At 48.2% G+C, this 19,131-nt stretch overlaps 1 long non-coding RNA gene across 1 annotated transcript; it reads left to right on the top strand.

Annotated features, from left to right (window-relative positions):
• Positions 1 to 10,877: 10,877 nt before the first annotated feature.
• LOC113959746 lies at positions 10,878 to 17,257 on the top strand. Its single transcript, XR_003531915.1, has 3 exons — positions 10,878 to 11,153; positions 16,681 to 16,800; positions 17,145 to 17,257. It is a non-coding gene; the product is annotated as an uncharacterized LOC113959746 (long non-coding RNA).
• The last annotated feature ends 1,874 nt before the right edge of the window (positions 17,258 to 19,131 follow it).

A 19,131-nucleotide genomic window follows, 5' to 3' on the forward strand; every position in this document is an offset into this window, starting at 1 on the left:
TGGCACATAAAACACGGTGCAGGACCTCTTTAGGCTTCATTTTGGGTTTTTTTTTTTTTTGCATTTCTGATGTTTAGTATAATTCAACCTCGGCAAGTCATCTGTTTAGCACAGCACAAGGGTATGGGATAGGTCAAGGCTGAGCAAACTGTTGTCTTAAGGTTCAGGAAGAGCAGAAAATGGAAAAGCCTTCTCAGAAAATGAAGATAAATAATTTACTGGGCTAATCAATAACTTACTCTGTTCATTCCTAAAAAAGTTGTGACCTAGATATACGTGAGCATCTGTGTGTGGGCATGTGAAGCATATATAAAATAACATTCCTGTGCAGATTAAAGGAGGTAGTTTGGCTTGTTTGGCAAAATTTCTCAGAGTTTTTTAATCATTATTTAAAATGCTGTAGACTTTAAATGGTCCTTTCAACCATAATGCCTTCTGAGTGGTCTGCAGTAACTAATCTTTACCTGACACCTGTTTTACAGAGCATGTATATCCAGCTTCCTTTTTTACACTATGTCTTCATTTCTATTATTTCTAATAAATAGATTCTAATATCTGCATAATAAAATAAATAGGAGGCATTATGATAAATTATTCTACTTCTCTTAACAGAGTAGAGTAATAAGTTTTAGAAAAATTGGTAAATTAACACAAACCTTAGAAAAATAATTAGAAATGAGTGACAGAAAAGTAGGAATCAGGAAATTGCCTGTGGCAACAGAAATGAACTTGAAAACACGCTCTTAAAAGGATTTAAAAGAAATCCCAGAGATCCTGATTCAGGAGAAGGTGGCTGCAGGTACAAAACCAGTTCTCAGGATTGTTCTGGAAGAACCCTGTGTCCTCTTTGCAGGAACTTGGGAGGCAGTTTGTGCTCCTCCATGAAGCACAGCTGTTTGTGCCATCAGGAAGGGACAGGCCTGTTCCAAACACATTCCTCTGACCTGACCAGGGAGAGACTCCAAGGCAGGGGGAGAGGAGAGCCTGGCTCACTCTGCCTCAGGGGAGACCAGCTGGTGTGTGCTCAGCAGCCCCTGCCCGGGTGTGGGGCAGCCTGGATGGACCAGGATGTTGCACTCACTGGGTGTGGGCTGGCAGCCAGTGGGACACCCAGCTCCAAGGAACCACAGAATCCCAGAATACGCTGCACTGGAAGGGACCCACAAGGATCATCCAGTCCAACCCTTAGCCCTGCACAGGCCCATCCCCAAGAGTGCCCTAGAGGATCATCCAAACCCTCCTGGAGCTCTGGCAGCCTTGGGGCTGTGCCCACTGCCCTGGGGAGCCTGGGCAGTGCCAACCAGCCTCTGGGGGAAGAACCTTTTGCTGAGATCCAACCTGAGCCTGCCCTGACACAGCTCCAGCCATTCCCTGGCTGCTGTCCCTGGTCCCCCCAGAGCAGAGCTCAGTCCCTGCCCCTCCTCTGCCCCTGCCCAGGCACTTGGAACTGCACTGAGGTCTCCCCTCAGTCTCCTCTGCTCCAGCTGAACACACCAAGTGCCCTCAGTGTCCTCACACGACTTTCAGTCAAGGCCCTTCCCCATCTCTGTTGCCTCCTTTGGACACTCTCTGATGGCTCAATCCCTTCCTTCCACTGTGTCCCCCCAAACTGCCCCAATGTTGAGGTGAGGTCGCCCCAGGGCAGAGCAGAGCAGGACAATCCCCTCCCTGATGCCCTCAGGACAGGGTTGGCCCTCCTGGCTGCCAGGGCACAGGGCAGAGGGTCTCTGCAGGCCTGAAATCACAGGCCCTACGTACAAGTCTTAAATGTACAGTCTGGGAGAAAACAGTGACCTCTCCACTGTGCTTCACCCACAGCCCAAGAGAAGGAACCTTGAGAGCCTGTTTTGTTCCAGGCAGAGGGAGGTTTGGTTCTACTGGTCCTGCCAGTGCCTAAAGGGGCCTACAAGGAGGCTGAAGCGGGACTTTTCACAAGGGTGTGGAGTGATAGGACAAGGGGGAATGGCCTTAAGCTGAAGGAGGGCAGAGTGAGATGGGAAAATTCTTCCCTCTCAGGGTGATGAAGCCCTGGCACAGGTTGCCCAGAGAAGCTGTGGCTGCCCCATCCCTGGAATTTTCCAAGGCCAGGTTGGACGGGGCTTGGAGCAACCTGGGACAGTGGAAGGTGTCCCTGCCTATGGCAGGGGTGAAATTGGATGAGCTTTAAGGTCCCTTCCAACCCAAACCATTCCATGACTCCATGATTCTGTGGTGCCAGACTGGTGATCTGAGCCATGGGTCTCCCCTGCCTCTCCTGAGATGCTCGTTGCTATGAGGAAACATATCCCCAAGCAGAGCAAATAGTTTTATTCCAGATATGATCTCTTTGCTCTCACCTTTTACTACCCATGTCTTTATTTAGCAGCAGCAACTTTCTTCGGAACAAAGCCTAGGCCCAAGCTACACCCTGGAGCCATCCATCACTTGTTGCCACAATGGTGTTCCTATTGTTAATTGTTAGTCAGGGTTGCTTTTTGGGGTTAGGCAGTGCAGTGATTTAGTACACCAGCTAATCAGCTCTGAAAATGTATTCTCAAAATAAATTAGATGCAAAAAAAAAGAAGCTTGAAAAGTCTGTCAGTCTTGATACAATCCTTCAGGACTGCTGGGCTCCCTCACATAACCACAACTGGATCCAGTAGTTTAAGAGGGTCACTGATGCTCCTGGTCTCAGCAGGGGTTACTGAAGCTGAGTAAGGAAGTTTGCACAGTCTGCTCAGTGTGTGGTTCTAGTCAAGGTTATTAATGTCTCATTTTTCATAAGCATAAAGAAATACAAGAAACATACCCACCTAAAATGAAAAAGAAAGGTTGTCTGTCTTTTTTTTTTTTTCAGATGGCCTCTGATAACATGAATTCACAAGGGAAAATGTGGTTAAAAGCCCATTTTGTAACTAGATCCTAGATGCACATACCATCAATACTCCAGCTCTGGCTCCCTTTTATCAGGCTAATCATAGCTGCACTGTTTTGTTGTCAAAACACCTCCTGTAGAAGTCAGACCAGAGAGTCCTTTCAGCAGCAAAAAAGTGAGGTTAATATACCAACAGTCTGTATTAAGAATCTGCTACCTCCTAAAAGCGTGTGGAAAAAAATACAATAAATAAATAAATAAGATTTGCAAACTCAGTTAATTTCCTGAGCTCTCCTTGGCCCACTCCTGCAATGTGTCATGTCATCAGCAACCACAGTGGCTTCTCAGCTTACAGATGTATCCGTGAGACTGCAAAAGGACCAATAAAAAGCGAGGAGTGAAATCCGTGAGGAGCTGTGGCACATCAGAGCTCAGGAAGGGCAAGAGCCGCCTGACCAGAGCTTTCCAGAGCAAATCTGGGTGGGTTTTGAACCCTTGTGGTAATGAAAAGGTGCCTTGTTGTGATTAATCAGTTGATTCGGTGATGCCAGCAAGTGTCTGGTGAGCTCAGGCCAGGGACAGAAAGCTCGGGAATGTTGTACCCTTTGAGGGGGAAGCTCAGACCCCCAGGTTCCACTGAGGTGTCCTCCACATAGGGCCCATCTGAGCCAGGCTGACGGTGACCCCAGCAGTGAATCAAGCCAGGGAGCAGAAGGAGTTCGGGCATGGACAGCTGTCTGGGAGCTAATTACCTGCAGCTCCATCTGGTTAGGAACTGATGGGCTCAGAGGGCTGTGGGAGCTTTGGGGATGGGGATGGATAATTAGAAGCCAGAAGAAGAGCTTTCCCTCCTGAGGAGAGGAAAGAGCTCTGGAATGGCTCTGTTTGGCTGATTTAAGAGTTTGCTGGCTGTTCAGTGACTCGGAAGATGCAACTGGTTTGTGCCAGTATGATGCAGAGCTGTGTCTGTGTGGGAGCACCCAGGCAGGCTCTGCTCTGCCATGGCCTCTGACACATCCGCTGGCTTTTGGAGCTGGACACAGCCTGAGGAGCTCCTGAAAACACGGTCTGTGAGTCCAGGGTTTCTCGGGGTTTGCTCAGACTTTTTAATCCCAGCACAGATAAAGAAATACTTTACATCACACCAGGGTTGATGAAGCTGCTCCAAGCCTGAGCTGGTGAGCTTCACCCAGCCCTGCTTCTGGGGCAAACTCATACAGTTGGGTCTTGGAATTCTCCCTGTGTGAAGACATGAACATCAATTCTAAAAAAACACAGTCAAGAGGACTTGGGGGTTGTTCATGTGCTGTTTTGTAAATCCCTTGAACTTTTCCCTTTCTCTAGGAGTAGGAAGCTGTGGCTTCCCCTGCTCCTGTGGGACGTGCAAGCACACTCTGGGCTGGTCTTGGGGCTCTATTTCAAAATGGGATTGGGCTTAACCCTGCCTATATCTGCAGGCTGTGCTCCCCTCCCTGGTTACCACCTCGAGTGCTTGGAGTTCAGAACCTCTGCCTGTGCTCCACATACCAGAGAAGGAGCTAATCATTAGTATACTTGAAGTAAACTGCTCTCTCCAACAGCAATCCTTAACATCAATAGCAGAACTGGAGAAACAAACCTCTTTTTGCCAGTCATTTTGAGCTAAATACATGAACCCACTGGTCTGCATCTTCTGTTCCCTCAAGCAACATGAGTGTCACCATGTGCCCACTGCACAACATGCAGTGACCTCCAGTTCTCAGTGGCTCATTTTGCTCTCTTTGTTTACCTCTTGTCCCCTGACTGGCATAAACACAGCTATTTGCTCACAGGGATGCTGTTTTGAATTACCTGTTTTCCCACACAGCTTCTTTGGGAGACTTTTCTGATTCCACTCCAAAGTAAGTTACGTGTTACAAACACACTGGGGAATATATTGCATTTGCAAAAAAATAATATTCCTTTGTTATCACAACATGCATTTAGACAAACACTATTTTTGCCTTTTTTTTTAAAAAAAAAAAAAGACCTGACATTTCCTTTACACATTTATTAATGGACACAGAGGTGAAAAGATGAACCATCAAAGCAGATTATTCATTGCTAAAGAAAGGTCTTAAACACCATGGATCTGATCCAGAAAATATGAGACAGTCTTCCAGGCAGTGCAAGAACCAGAAAGCTGCAGAAGGTATTTCCAAGAAGGTATTTCCAAAGCCATCAGGTTCTCCCCAGGTAAAGAGAGATGGAGGAGCAATAGCACGTATGGAGGGAAGAGAGCTGGGACATCTTTGGTAGCTGTGGCCAGCTGGTGTTGAACATAGGAGTGCTGCAGAGGGACTTTTGGGGCCAAAACCTGCTGGGATCAGTGGTTTGTCAGGGCATAAGCTGAGCTCTGGCAGTTCCTTGCAGCAGCAGGGTGAGGAGAAGGATGAGGCAGAGCTGGGCACTGTCACTGCAGCAGCACCGTGGGCTCTGGGTCGGCCGGGCTGGGGGGATGTGCCCGGCACAGGGCACGGCTGGCTGGGTGGGGAACAGCCTCCGGGACAACAAGGGTGGTGTCCATCCCCTGGCCATGTGCAGGGCGGAGTCACAAAGCTGTGTATGGGAAGGGGTAACAAATAGCATGAGGAAATCATGTGGAGATGAGGGGAAGCAAGCTCATGTTCACGGCAGGAAGGAGAGAAAGGGTGGAGAAAGTGGAATGATGGGGAGGAGGGCACAGAAAGACACAGGTCTGCTTTTTGTTGTGATGGGGCCTGACCTTGGGCTAACACATATTTACAAATCTGGCAATCAGCAGAAGACATTTTGAGCCTATGACTAGATTAATATCTCCACATAACTATAATTAAAATGATAGAACTCAAAACCTGTCTTTTTTCCAAAATAAAACTTCCCTTTTCCTCTATTCAAGTATTTGAGATGCACTTTTACAAGGCTGATGTCAAGATGTCACCAAATACACACGAGGCCATGGTGATATCATGGTGTGAGAGAGAGAGTCAGGAGTGAGCCATGTAAACGTTATGAAATATTGTCATTTTTTTCCCTTCCGTTTTAGCCATTGCCTAAACTGGAACCATAAAACTGGTCTTAAAATAGCACTTCAGGTTCGAAAAAAAAAAAAAGGGAAAAGTACTGAACGGGATTTTGTTTTCCAGCCAAGTTTGTTCAAACAGTCTTTGCTAAAAGGAGAGCTTTGGGGGAATTCTGTGAACCCTTGGAAAGTGTATTGTATTGCAGATATCAGGGCTCTTATCAATAATTTCCTATCTCCTTGCAAAGCTGGGAACATTTCCCTATCTCCCTACAGAGAGATATATTTTATGTCAAGATGTAAGGCAAAATAGGCCTGCATTCAATATTTAGTTTCAAATTATGTAAACAGTATTAACTGATCTGTCAAAAATGCGTTCGTGGAAAACGCTTGACTAAGCTAATTCATGTTTTTGGAAAGGTTGCCTGTACAGACACTTGGAGCACATCTGTTTACCATGGGCCTGGTAACACAGCCCTCCAGTTATACATTTCCAAAGAGTAATTGTGGAGTAAATACTATTAAATATATAATTGTAAACTGTTGGGGGTCTAAAGACACGGAATACGTCGGGATCGAGTCCGAGCATGTACTTTGTGTAGTGGAGAAGGTGTAAATGGAGGCACATCAGGACCAGGCCACAAGGGCTGGGGGCTCTTGGGGGGTCTGGGCTAAGGGTTTGGTGGCTGTGGGTGGTTCTGGCCTCACTGGCTTCAGCAGACCTTGCTGGGTCAAGCCACATGAACAGACTTGGTGTTAGGAAGCTGAAGTTTTGTGCTGCCCTCCTGCTGCAGCTCCTGTGTGGTGACACCACTCAGGTGTCACTGAGACTGCAGCCAGAGGTGAGGCCATCTCTCTGATGGCCAGGTGAGGACATTCAGCAGCTTAATTACTGGTTCTAGTGTCCATCTGCCAAAATTGGTCATTTCCTAAGAAGCTTCATATCTCGGTCCAAGACTCTCACGTAGTCACAGAGAATAAGCAAAGTATTTGGTGTCTGCTCTCTGAGCTGGAAGGGGCTTCCAGACACGACCTTGGATTTCTGCTTTGGGTTAAAACAGCTTTCCAGTCATGTTCTTGCTGGTCTGGTTCCAGTGACTGCCCTTGTCAGGGAGGGAGTTTTCTGTGCTGCTCATTGGAAGGGAAAGCCCAGAAAGACACCAAAAATTTCAGCCTTTACTGGAGTATTCCTGGGAGTTTTTGGGAGCCATGGCCAGTGGGGAGCAAGTGCACATACAAACCCTTTAGACATCTCAGAAGACTGTGCTCTTGTGAAATTAATTTCTTGTGGACCAGAGAGTAAGGGCTACTTCAAAGGTGTCAGCACCGTACTTGAACCAAGTAGGGGGCATAGATGGAAAAGCTTCCTGGGAGGATTTATAGATTTGGTAATGGATTTGTGGTAGGAAAGGATTCTGATAATTCCATCTTCACAGACTCACAGAATGGTTTAGGCTGGAAGGAACCTTAAAGACCATCTCATTCCACCCCCTGCCATGGGCAGGGACACCTTCCACTAGCCCAGGTTGCTCCAAGCGCCGTCCAACCTGTCCTTGGACACTTCCAGGGATGGGGCAGCCACAGCTTCTCTGGACAACCTGTGCCAGGGCCTCACCACCCTCATAGGGAAGAATCTCTTCCCAGTATCCCATCTCTCCCTGCCCTCTGGCAGTGGGAAGCCATTCCCTGTGCCCTGTCCCTCCATTCCTTGTCCCCAGTCCCTCTCCAGCTCTCCTGGAGCCCCTTCAGGCTCTGCAAGGGGCTCTGATGTCTCCCTGGAGCCTTCTCTTCTCCAGGTGAACCCCCCCAGCTCTCCCAGGCTGGCTCCAGAGCAGAGGTGCTTGGAGCATCTCCATGGCCTCCTCTGGACTCATTCCAACAGGTCCACACGTTTCCTGTGCCAGGTGCCCCAGTCCTGCACAGATCCCTGGGCTTTGCAAGCCAGGGCTTCTTGATAGTGACACAGTAAAAAAGGAACTCCTCAGTATGGGAAAGAGGTGGCTGCAGAAGTGATGTGCTTTTGCAAGGACCTAGTGTGGAAAAACTTCAAGAGAATTAAACCACTCTTGAAGGATTCATAAACTGGGCACTAGGAGAGAGAGCACAGGCCATGGTGGGCTGTGGACAGACCTGGTCATGGGGTCAGTGATGGACAGTGGGGTTCTGTTGAGACATGGGCACAAGCTTTGTTTTAGCCAGGATGAGCCCGAGTTAAAAGTAGATCTAAGTAAGAGCTGATCCTACAGAAAGAGCTTTTGTTGTTATTATTTACTTTGTAGTTGGAAAGAAAGGGCAGGTCTGGAGTTGAGCAGTAAAACAGGAGACATCCCTGCAGAGGTGGGCAGTGAGTTTGGGTATGGAGACGAGTTTGGGTTTTTGGTTTGTTTGGTGGGTGGTTTTCCCTTGGAAAGGGGATGGTAGGAGAAAAGAGACCACGAGCTGTTCAAGGCTGCTGAAAACTGCTTAGCAAATGTGCTGGGAGCTGGGGGTGAGGGGGCTGAGTCCAGAGGACAAGGGCTCGAGAGGAACGTGGTCAACTGTGCTAAAAGCAAATGGAGATAAAAGGAAGTGGCTGACGGACATCTTGGTAAGAAGAAGAGATGAGAGACCTCCACCAGAGAAGTTTCCGTAAGATGTGAGGGGCAGAAACTTCCAGAGGAACACCAGGATATTACAAACAGCAGTGAGCTATGGGAAGGACCAGAGTTGGGAAGGACAAGAGGGAAATCAAGGACCTTTTGGAACATCTTAAAGAAAGGAGATGCTAAAGGATGTTAGTGAAGGGGAAATTGCAGAATTCAAGGTTAAATGAGAAAGAGTTAAGGATAATTAGAATTAAAAGGGATGAAAGAAGGATGAAAGACAGTGAAATGTCATGGAGATGCCACTGGAAGGGAAAACAGACCAGTGCCCTACCACAGAGGTGAGCAAAACCAGTCAGCTCATATTTCCTAGGAGGACAGGGGAGCCAGGAGAAGAAAGCCAGGAGTTGCATCAGCCAGAGTTGCAGATACACTTGTTCAGATTCAGCTGGATCTTACAGCTGCTTAGTTGGGAAGGCGATGGTACAGAGGTAGAGAGAATGAATTTGCTGCTATATTAACAGCTTCAGGGGGGGAAAAGTGAAATTCAGTCAGACTCTGGGAGTCAGACTCCAGTCTAGACTGGAACTGAAATGAAGCCTGAAAGTAAATGAGCAATTTTCAAATTGAGAAAAGGACAGGGAGGAGAGGTCTGCAAACAGAGGAGCAGGGGAAAACTAATTGAATTATCTGGATGAGCAGTGAGCAGAGGGGCGATTTGCACAGCAGGGAGGTGAGGAAGAGCAGTGGTTGGTGGAGAATATTGCAGATTAACCATCTGAGAGTGACTGAGAGAGTCAAACGAGCAGTGGATGAAGTGAAGGAGCAAGGATATGGAGATGCCAACATGAGAGACTGGCTGGGTTGTCACACCAGAACCTGACACCACCAACAGTGGGTGGGGGAATCTCGGAGGAGAAGAAAGAGCTTTGGGTGAATCCTGGAGGAGGATGAGGAGAGATTGGGCAAGGGCTTGAAAGCAGCAGGAACAGGAGGGATCCCCAATCATTTGCACCATGTCTGTTCCTGAGCCAGAAAGCTCAGAGAAAGGAAGAGGCTTGGAAGAGCACAGGTGAGGTCCTGGGAGCTGGAGGAGCTGTGGGTGCCTGGGGTGAGCACACAGAGTCCAGGAGGGGAAAGAAATGGAGTGGTGGCACTGAAAAGCAGGTGGATTGAGGGGTTGGTGGAGCTGGGCAGGGAGGGTGGTACACTGGGAGGACAGGGATCTGATCCAGAGTTGTCAGAGGAAGGGATGAGGAGCATGGTGGGAAGAGGATAGGCTTGGCATGGAAAATGGGAGGGCAGAAAGAAGATAAGAGGGCCAGATGCTGTGATGAACAAAGGGTGAGGTCAGAGAGTGGCAGACGGGCGCGTGTACAAAACCAGAAAACAAGAGGCAGCTCCTGCCTGTGGTTTCGGGGCACAGCCCGGGGCTGCCTGTGATCAGGAGTGATTGATTACAGAATTAGGCTTGTGCTATTTTGGCCCTGTGACTTCAGATGCTGTAATCTAAGCCCACTGTGTGCTTATCCTTGCAGCAAGGATAACTCTTCAGGCACAGGGATGCTTTTGGGGGAGACACGACAGGAAGCTTTTCCCCAAACAGCGTTTGTAATCCTGCCACTCCTCTCATCCATCACCAGGCCAATATAAAACTGGCCCTGTGCTTCCTGTTGGAGTGTTGTGAATTTTCAAAGGCAAAGTGCACTATTGTTTAATAGCCAATTATTCACTGGCATTGATAAACAGGCTCTGCCTGCGATTACTGCAGCAATTACTCACCCTCCTAATTTAGACATGAGGAAAAATTAATTCAAGCTTCCAGTTGATCATTTATATCTTTGGCTTTTGTAATACACATCACAGCACGCTGAAAACAACTCCACCACAGGGAAAACTGATCTGTTCACATTGATAAGGTGTTTTACTCTTGTTCTGTTACTGGGGGAGGCAGGACCAAGTCCAAGCTGAAGGGCTGTGGCTGAAGGGGTTTTTTTATGTTTTGGGGATGTAAAAATATGAAAATCACTTTGTTAAACCTTAAATTAAAAACAGAGGGGAGGGATGTTCCTGCAGTCAGAAGGGATCTCTGTGTACAGCTAAGAAAGCAAAGAAAATAGTCGGGTGTTTAAGTAATGTGACCTCACCTTGCCCCCAGACCACCCTTCAAGTGCTGAGGGACCTGTCTCCAAACAGGAGACAACCAAGATATTCAGGAGAGGCTGGTGGGGAGAAATTAGAGGATGCTGGCAGCCTAGTTCAGAATGAAGTGGAGGTGGCAGAGGCAAATAAAGCTGTTAACAGGCTTAGTAATGGTAAGTTACTTACTCCTTGTAACTCAGGAGCAGTGAGATGGAAAGGTACCCACGTGCCATTGGGACAGGGAAATGCTTTCATTTGTTTTCTTGTTGTTATTAAAGTTACTCCACAAGTTGCAAAGGGCACAGGAGTTCTGTGGTAACTGCAAGCTCGAGCGAAGGAGCAGCGCCTGAGAAGCACCTTCTCCGGGTTCCTTCCCCACTCGGTGCTGTGGTTTCACTTTCCGTGGCTCTGTTTGCTGCTGGCAGAGGTTCAGCTGGAACGGGAGAGGAGCAGGAAGAGCCTTTCCTCAGCGCAGTCTGACAGCACATCCCACCCAGCGCAGATTCCGTGCAAGGCAGAGCCTCTTCCGTGTCTGGTGAGCCACGAGCAGGGGCAGGTGAGGCCTTGTGCTCCCTGTGCAGCAACCTTTGCCTCTGGAGCAGAGCGCCCGTGGTTTCACTTTCCAGACTTGGGTTTATTTGCCCCAGATGGGGTCACTTCAGAGAGCTGTCCTGTCCAGGGGCAGTGCAGACCCTGAGTGACCGACCACAGGTGGGTTTTTCTCTTCAGCTCTTGCCCTGGGAAGCACCTGCTCCAGGCAGCATTCACAGAAGCAATGCCAACACTCTCCCCAGCCCTGGGGCAGATGGGGCGAAGCACAGACTGTGGCACCTCAGCTCTTCAGAGCAGACTTGATGCAGATAACTGGTTACAGAATCCCAGAATGTGCTGAGTTGGAAGGGACCCACAAGGATCATCCAGTCCAACCCCTGGCCCTGCACAGGCCCATCCCCAACAGTCACCCCCTGTGCCCCAGAGGATCAGCCAAACCCTCCTGCAGCTCTGGCAGCCTTGGGGCTGTGCCCACTGCCCTGGGGAGCCTGGGCAGTGCCCAACCAGCCTCTGGGGGAAGAACCTTTGGCTGAGATCCAACCTGAACCTGCCCTGACACAGCTCCAGCCATTCCCTGGCTGCTGTCCCTGGTCCCCCCAGAGCAGAGCTCAGTCCCTGCCCCTCCTCTGCCCCTGCCCAGGCAGTTGGAACTGCACTGAGGTCTCCCTTCAGTCTCCTCTGCTCCAGCTGAACACACCAAGTGCCCTCAGTGTCCTCACATGACTTCCAATCAAGGCCCTTCCCCATCTCTGTTGCCTCCTTTGGACACTCTCTGATGGCTCAATCCCTTCCTTCCGTTGTGTCCCCCCAAACTGCCCCAATGTTGAGGTGAGGCTGCCCCAGGGCAGAGCAGAGTGGGACAATCCCCTCCCTTGACCAGCTGAAAGGCAGCAAAATAGTCACCTCTCCACCAACTGCTCTGCTTGACAGCATGGTAGCTTGGAGCATTTAGCCAAGGCTGAACACAAGGTTGGCTCAATAACAAAAAGTAGAATATTGTTTCAACTAGCAGACAGAGTTGGGCCTTTTCTCATTGCTCCCTCAGTGCAGGGGTGTTGAATGAGCAGCAGGTCATTCATGGTCTCCCTGGGCAGCTGTACCCACCCACACTGGGGCTCTGCAGGGGCTGGAGGTGCTGCTCTGGTGGGAGGTCATTTCCTGTCTCTCTCACCTCCACTATGGTTCTGCCCGTCTTTGGGATGCTTGAAGCTCCTCTGAGCAGTTTAAGTGTCACACAAGCAGAGCTCTCCCCACTTCCTCAGGAGGAACTCGTGCTCCTGTTGCCTGAGCCAAGCAGCAGGGTGGGCTGGGGAGGGAGAGGAACACTGCTGTGATGATGTGTCCTGGCCACAGGGGCTGCCTCCAGGGACTGGGAATGGGCACAGCACTGCAGCTGCTGCTCATGGGGTTTGCTGGCTCTGAACCCTTTGGCTGCACATGGTACAACCATGGGAGATACACACCAGAGGTGCAGGCAGAGACTGCAGCACCCTGAGGTTCCTGGCCTTGGTGTTTGCTCCAGGTGGGCAGCAGTCACAAAGCACTGATGGTGATGTTATAACTGCGCTGATGGGAGGAAAGAAAAGAGAAAACTGTCAGAGTTCATCTTATCTGATGAACGCTCAGGAACTGTGTAATTCAGTTGCCCTGCTTTGCCAAAAGCTAAAGAGTTTCTAAAGTTTATTTCCTGTCTTTATAGCAACTGTCTGGCCCTTTATTTATTTTCACTGAAGGCTGCTGGTGTGCTAAAAATAATTTTTGAAGCAATTCTTGTGGCATATTGTATAACAATGGCAGGCTGAAGCTGGGGCAGTTGGGAAGTGAAGGATGCCTCCTTGGGCAATCTCTTCTTCTGAATTCCCATCATTTTTATTTTTACGCTTTGTGCTAAAGCATTTTCTGTCCCCCACCGTGGAGAAGAGCTGACGGCTCGCATTGTTGTTACCTTGAAAGGGCAAGTTATCACGGTTAATCCACCCTCCAAGGTTTTTCCTCAGGATAATTATTGTTGTGGTGATTCATCTTGCAGACCCTGCCCTTCCTTATTCGCGCAAAATATCCTACTCCCTGCAATATTTCTGGGTCAGGCTCGTGCCACACATGTGATTTCCTCTTGGGCATGCAGACAAGACAAGATGGATTTAAAGGTCAGCCAGTGCTGGGCCGGCCAAGCTCGTCACTGGTGGCTTCGTGTGTCACCCACGGGTGAGGGTGCAGGTGGGGATGGTTTGGGGCTGGACGGACACAGGGTGGGCAGGTGAAGTTCGCTCGTGTTTCACGTGGGGTGGGGGAGCAGGGCCTCTGGTGTTGTGCTGGAAAATTTCACTACTCCCGTCTTTAGTGGAAAACATTATCACCAGCACATCCTGGCATGTAATTCTGCCTCATTTATTATTGTCTCGTGTTGGCTTAGTGCTTATGGTGCATTTCTAAGGTACTCAGAGAGGGTTGTGGTTTTTCAAGGAAACATAACTCATGGGGGACAGGGGAGGGAGAATCCTGAGAGATTTTGGCACAAACTGAGTCAAATTTTACTGAACATGAAAAATAGAACCTGTGCAGGCTTCGACATGAGCTCTGCATGGCCCAGAGGCCACGGGGAAGGGAATATGCCCAGCAGGCAGGATTACCACTCAGGAGACCTGGGCTCTGCTTTTCCTGCCAACATGCTTGTCAGGGGCTGCCTGTACACCCTATGCTTCCCAGTTTGGGTGCAAACCACCAGGTTTTGGGGCAGGCAGATATTACCCAATGCCTGCAGCTGTCTGAGCTCGGGTCCTGTCTCAGGATACAGAAACAGGATGAAACCCAGTGATGGCACCAAAAAGGCGGATCACAAGCTTGGTCTGGGTTTGTTTGGGAGTTTTTTCCCCACTTTCACTGGTGTCTGTGCTAGAGAGATGGGCTCACAGCTCCTCAGCTTGTTTCGTGGCCTTCCCTGATGGTGTGACACAGCAGGATGGGGGACAACCACCAAAGGCAGCGAGCAAACCCCTACCAGATGGTTCCATCATGCTGCCCCTTGTGAGGCCCCTGGCACCAGCTGGTTCACCCCAGACCAGGACCAGTTCTTGCCTTTGCTGCTGAGCTGGGAAGCACCACAACAGCCTCCAGTGCAGGACTGAACTTGGGGTGCCCCAGCTTTGCTGCTCCCCTTGCCATGCTGAAAGAGCCTGCCCACAGCTCCTGCTGCAAGACTGCTGCAAAATGAGGCTACCACGTGTCTCACCTGAGGTAGAGCCAGTTGGTGGGATCAGTAAGGCAGCTCCAGGTCTGGAACAGCCATTCTGAAGGGAAATGTGTAGGAGCAGGGAAATTGCATGGAATGCTGCTTTTAGCTAAGACCAGGCACTTTGGTGGGGAGCTGCTACCACCAGGTTCACTCAGTTTTACTTTACGTGCTTTGGAGGAAGTCAAAGTCTTGAGTAAAGCACCTCAATAAGGTGGAAATAAGGGAGGAAAACCATAACCACATTTCTTTGCACACTGAGTGTGTAAGTGAGGGTGGTGCAGGTGTCCTGCAGCCCTTCCAAGGGGTGGGAGTGAGGTGCAGGTGGTTCACAATACAGTGATGTGGTCTTACTAAACCCACTCCTTCTACTCTTGTGATCTGGCTTTGCTCACACCAGAGATCTCCTTACTGAGCTCCTGAGCACCTGTGAATTCATCACAGTCCTGGGACTGGGGCACTGCTGGGTGTCTCTGGGAGCAGAGGCTGTGCCTCCTCCCTCTCCTTTAGCCAAATTCACCTGGTGAACTGGCAGTGTATTTTAATGTCACCACAGCAGCACAATCCCTCAGCAGGACACTCTTCCTGTGGCCCTTTCCCATCCAGGTGGAACACGACACCCATCTCCAAACACGGGTGTATCGCCGGCGGTATCAAGGAATGCCATCCAGCACGCCCAGTGACGCACACAAAGGGAAAACCGGCACAGGTACCAGCCAAGACAAATTGGGAACACGTTCCTCAGAGTCTGAACAGCTTCCTGCAGGCTCTACCTGCCAGCAGGGAGGTAGGAACAACCCAGGCTGCCATACCTGCTGACCAGCGGGCAGTTTGTGGGATCTTTATGGGCCAGAAGTGGTTCCTGGTGACTGATGTTACTGTTTTCAATACCAAATTAATTTTGTACCTGATGGTAGTGTCACAACCCTTCCCTGCGTTCTGGTCATGGTTATGACCTCTTTCATGTGAAAAAACCCCAAATGGAATATTATAGGGACTTTTATTCTCATGTTTCCTTGAAGAGGGACAAGAAGAAGAACATAAACCATGACCACACTGATTTGTTTTGGAAACTCTCCCACAATCCCACACTTGCATTTACACTTTCTTTGAATGCATAACACTAAAGGTTCAAAGAACTGGGGCTGTAGTGGCAGAACAGAGGTTCAATCCATTACCGTTCCTTGGGGTGTTAAATGCTTTGAATTGTCTTCAGTGTGTCTAAAATCCTTTTTATAATTTTTTTTCCCCAGCACGAGAATTCTGGAGGAACACTTCAGAGAGCAGGTAAAGCTGCTTCCAATGCTCAAAATATCAAAATCACTTTTGTTTGGTTGTACAGTGCTAAAACACTGGTGTTGTACAGGTACACCTTGTATAGATTTGTTTAGGATTTTACTATTGTACAAGGAAAATACCCACTCAAACTACCTGAGCAATAACAGATCCAGTAAATGTGTCCAGTAAAGAATCTAAAAATCTGAGGGACGGTTATATTCACCTTGGTTTAGGCACTAGAGAAAACAGTGTTTGGTTTGGTTACTTGCCTTGTTGTATGTAGCAGTTCTCAAAATGCTTAGCTGGAGTTAACTGAGTTTTGATGAAGTTCTCAAAGATGCTAAAAGATGTTAAAAAGAAGCTACCTATGAATTTTGTGTTAGGTATCAGAAGCACTTTGAAAGATTTGTATGTAACTGTCACATGAATTTAAGATGCAATTCCGTGTTAAAAGCTTGGCTGACCACGAGCAGAAATGTGGAAACTCAACGGATCACCTCTGGAAAAATGGCATTTGTGAGTTATATTCTCAGAAGACTAAAAATAGAACTCTGTCTGTTTGTTTTCCTTCATGAAGTGGCCAACTGTAACACTCCCTTACCAGCCCTAAAAAAGAATTTACATAAAAGATGCTGACGCAAAACCTTATCTCATGACTGTGTCTCATTAGGTCACCTCTGGGGGGGAAGAAACGGCTTCGTTTTTGAAGTCTCTTCCCTGACCATGAATCAGTCAGAGAAAATAGTGAGGTGCACCTCTGCACAGCAACCTGTCACCCTAATCTGTTTTGGAACCCTACAATAAAACCCCAGTAGTTTGTCACGTGTAAGGTAATGCTCTGAGAGGGAACTCTCACACATTTAATGATGCTCAGTAATTTTCTGGCCAAAGGGCAGCGATGGGGTTTTTCCGGGTGTGCTGAGCTCCACATCTTTAACCACTTTGCTGAACAGAGCTCGTGGAGAACAAGCCCTTTCAGTCCTATTTAATTCTGTGTTGTTTTCTAATTCTTATTTTATTGTAGGAAAAACACTTGTCATGGCTTATCTGTCCAGCAATGAACATGTCTGGTGCTGGAAAATTACCGTCTGTTACCTGTACTGCACCTACTGATGGAACAGTTCCAGCCTGGAATGGGCAAGAGGTGAGGAAAGACAGGAGTTCCTGTATTTTTCTCTTCCCTTAAAAATGAAATTTAAGACCCAAATCAATCCTGCAATGCCTTCAATATTTATGGCCTCTACTTTGTTTTTTATGGAATCCTACTCCACTTAGGAAAGACCTATTGTGATCTGAGAAGACTAAACTCTTTCCTATGCAGATGTAGTGAACTCTTCTAGAAGCAGAGATGGCACAGGCTAGTTGTATCAAAGCATGAAAATGTACCAGTTACTCAATTTTCTAATGTCTTCCTATCATGAAATATTCTCTCTTGCACAGAAATCTCTTGATATTTGGGGTGCTGATCACATTTTTTTTTCTTTTCAGGACCATTTTTAAAACACTGTAGAAAAAACCAGTGCATCAAGGATGAACAAAGATTTCATTGCTTCTGGGTCTGTCTCAAAATAAAGACAGAAAGGAATAAAGAAATGTGGTGGTTTGACAATTCACGTTTTTCTTTTGCTGTTGAAGGCTCTTTGAATCAGAGAATCCCAGCATGGTTTGGAAGGGATTTAAAAGATTTAACCAACCCTCTATCATGGGCAGGGACACCTTCCACTAGCTCAGGTTGCTCCAAGCCCCGTCCAACCTGGCCTTGGACATTTCCAGGGATGGGGCAGCCACAGCTTCTCTGGGCAACCTGTGCCAGGGCCTCATCACCCTCATAGGGAAGAATCTCTTCCCAATATCTCATGTCTCCCTGCCCTTTGGCAGTGGGAAGCCATTCCTTGTGTCCTGTCCCTCCATTCCTTGTCCCCAGTCCCTCTCCAGCTCTCCTGGAGCCCCTTCAGGCCCTGGAAGGGGCTCTGAGGTCTCTCCAGAGCCTTCTCTTCTCCAGGTGAACCCCCCCAGCTCTCCCAGCCTGGCTCCAGAGCAGAGATGCACAGGAAATGTTTTGTTGTCATCAGTCACAGAATTTGGACCGAATCTAAAAGCAGCATTGGATTATTTTCTGTTGCCAATTTTGATGGAGGGAACTCTGGGCTGGAGAGGGATTACACAGGGATCAGCCCAGCACTGTTGTCCACCGAGTGAAACACTGAGTGAAATCAGTATCAAATTTACTGATCAGCATTTTGATTTTTAGAGATTAGTTCCTCAACACTTGCACTCCCAGTAGTCACCCTAAAACGAATAAATATTGTTGAAGAGCAGCTTAGATTTGGCTCCTGTCACAGCTGCCTCTAAATGGAGTCTTAAAATACCTGGGATATCCATCTGTGAGCCAACAGTGACATGAATTGGCAGAGAAGATAGAAAGCTTTGTGTACAGCTGTGCTACATCTGGATCCAGAAACAGGCTCTGAATTTTACAGGACTCCAGTGCTGCTCTAAAAACCAAATGGAAGGGGACAGAGGGGAATCAAGGAGTGTGTGATTCCTGGGTGTCTGTGCAGGGCCAGGAGTCAGACTTGGTGATCCTTGCGGGTCCCTTCCAGCTCGAGATATTCAGGATTCTATGAATAACCTGTAGGAGAATTATTCTGGGTTCAAAGTGAAATCCTGTCCTGAGATTAAGGGAAGGATTTCCATTGACTCAGCTGAAACCAGGTTTAAACATGTCTGTTCCTGTCAAAGGACAGCTTTCCAGAGCTGTTCCTCAGCAATTCACCCATTTAAACTATCTCCACAATAGTTTTACATATTCCACTGCACATTTTGGTGACAGCTGAAACCTTTTAGCGGCATCCTAACATTTCCTGAATTTCATCCTTCAGATCCTCATATATTCCAGTTCTCTCCACTCCTTAGTTATTCTCATGCCTAATGCTCCAACTGTTTCACTTACCTTTAGTTTTTTTGCACTGGTCTGATTAGGTTTGACCTATCTTTTTTGCTGTAACCTGAGGAAAATTTACTGTGCCCCGTGTGTCAGTGCACTGGTTTCTGGAGCTCTGCATCACCCCTGTCCTCACAGCACGTCTGATAAGGCAATTGGGGCAGTGTCTGCCAGCTGATGAGGAAACCATCACCATGGTGTTACATCAGGCTCTAAAAACAGCCTCAGTCTTACTGTTTTCTAAAATAAATACCAAGGAAAGCCTTTGGCTGCTTGTTTTGGCAGGACACACTTCAGTGTTACGTAGCAGGACCCGGTGACATCACTCACAGCTTAGTCATGTACAAATTTACTTTTGTAGGAGTTGGGAAGTTCAAACTACACCTCTTTCTTTTCCTTCCTTATCCCTCTTCGTTTTAGGGAGCTCCTGCAGGAGAAGCCACTTCCAGGTGTGGGTCAGGTTTCATGTGTGACAGCGTTTTGGGATACTGGGATGGATTTTCCACTGCTTGCTCCTTTCAATTTACACAT

This window comes from Corapipo altera, unplaced genomic scaffold (assembly GCF_003945725.1).
Source record: "Corapipo altera isolate COAL_440 unplaced genomic scaffold, ASM394572v1 245, whole genome shotgun sequence".
In the NCBI taxonomy this organism is placed as follows: domain Eukaryota; kingdom Metazoa; phylum Chordata; class Aves; order Passeriformes; family Pipridae; genus Corapipo; species Corapipo altera.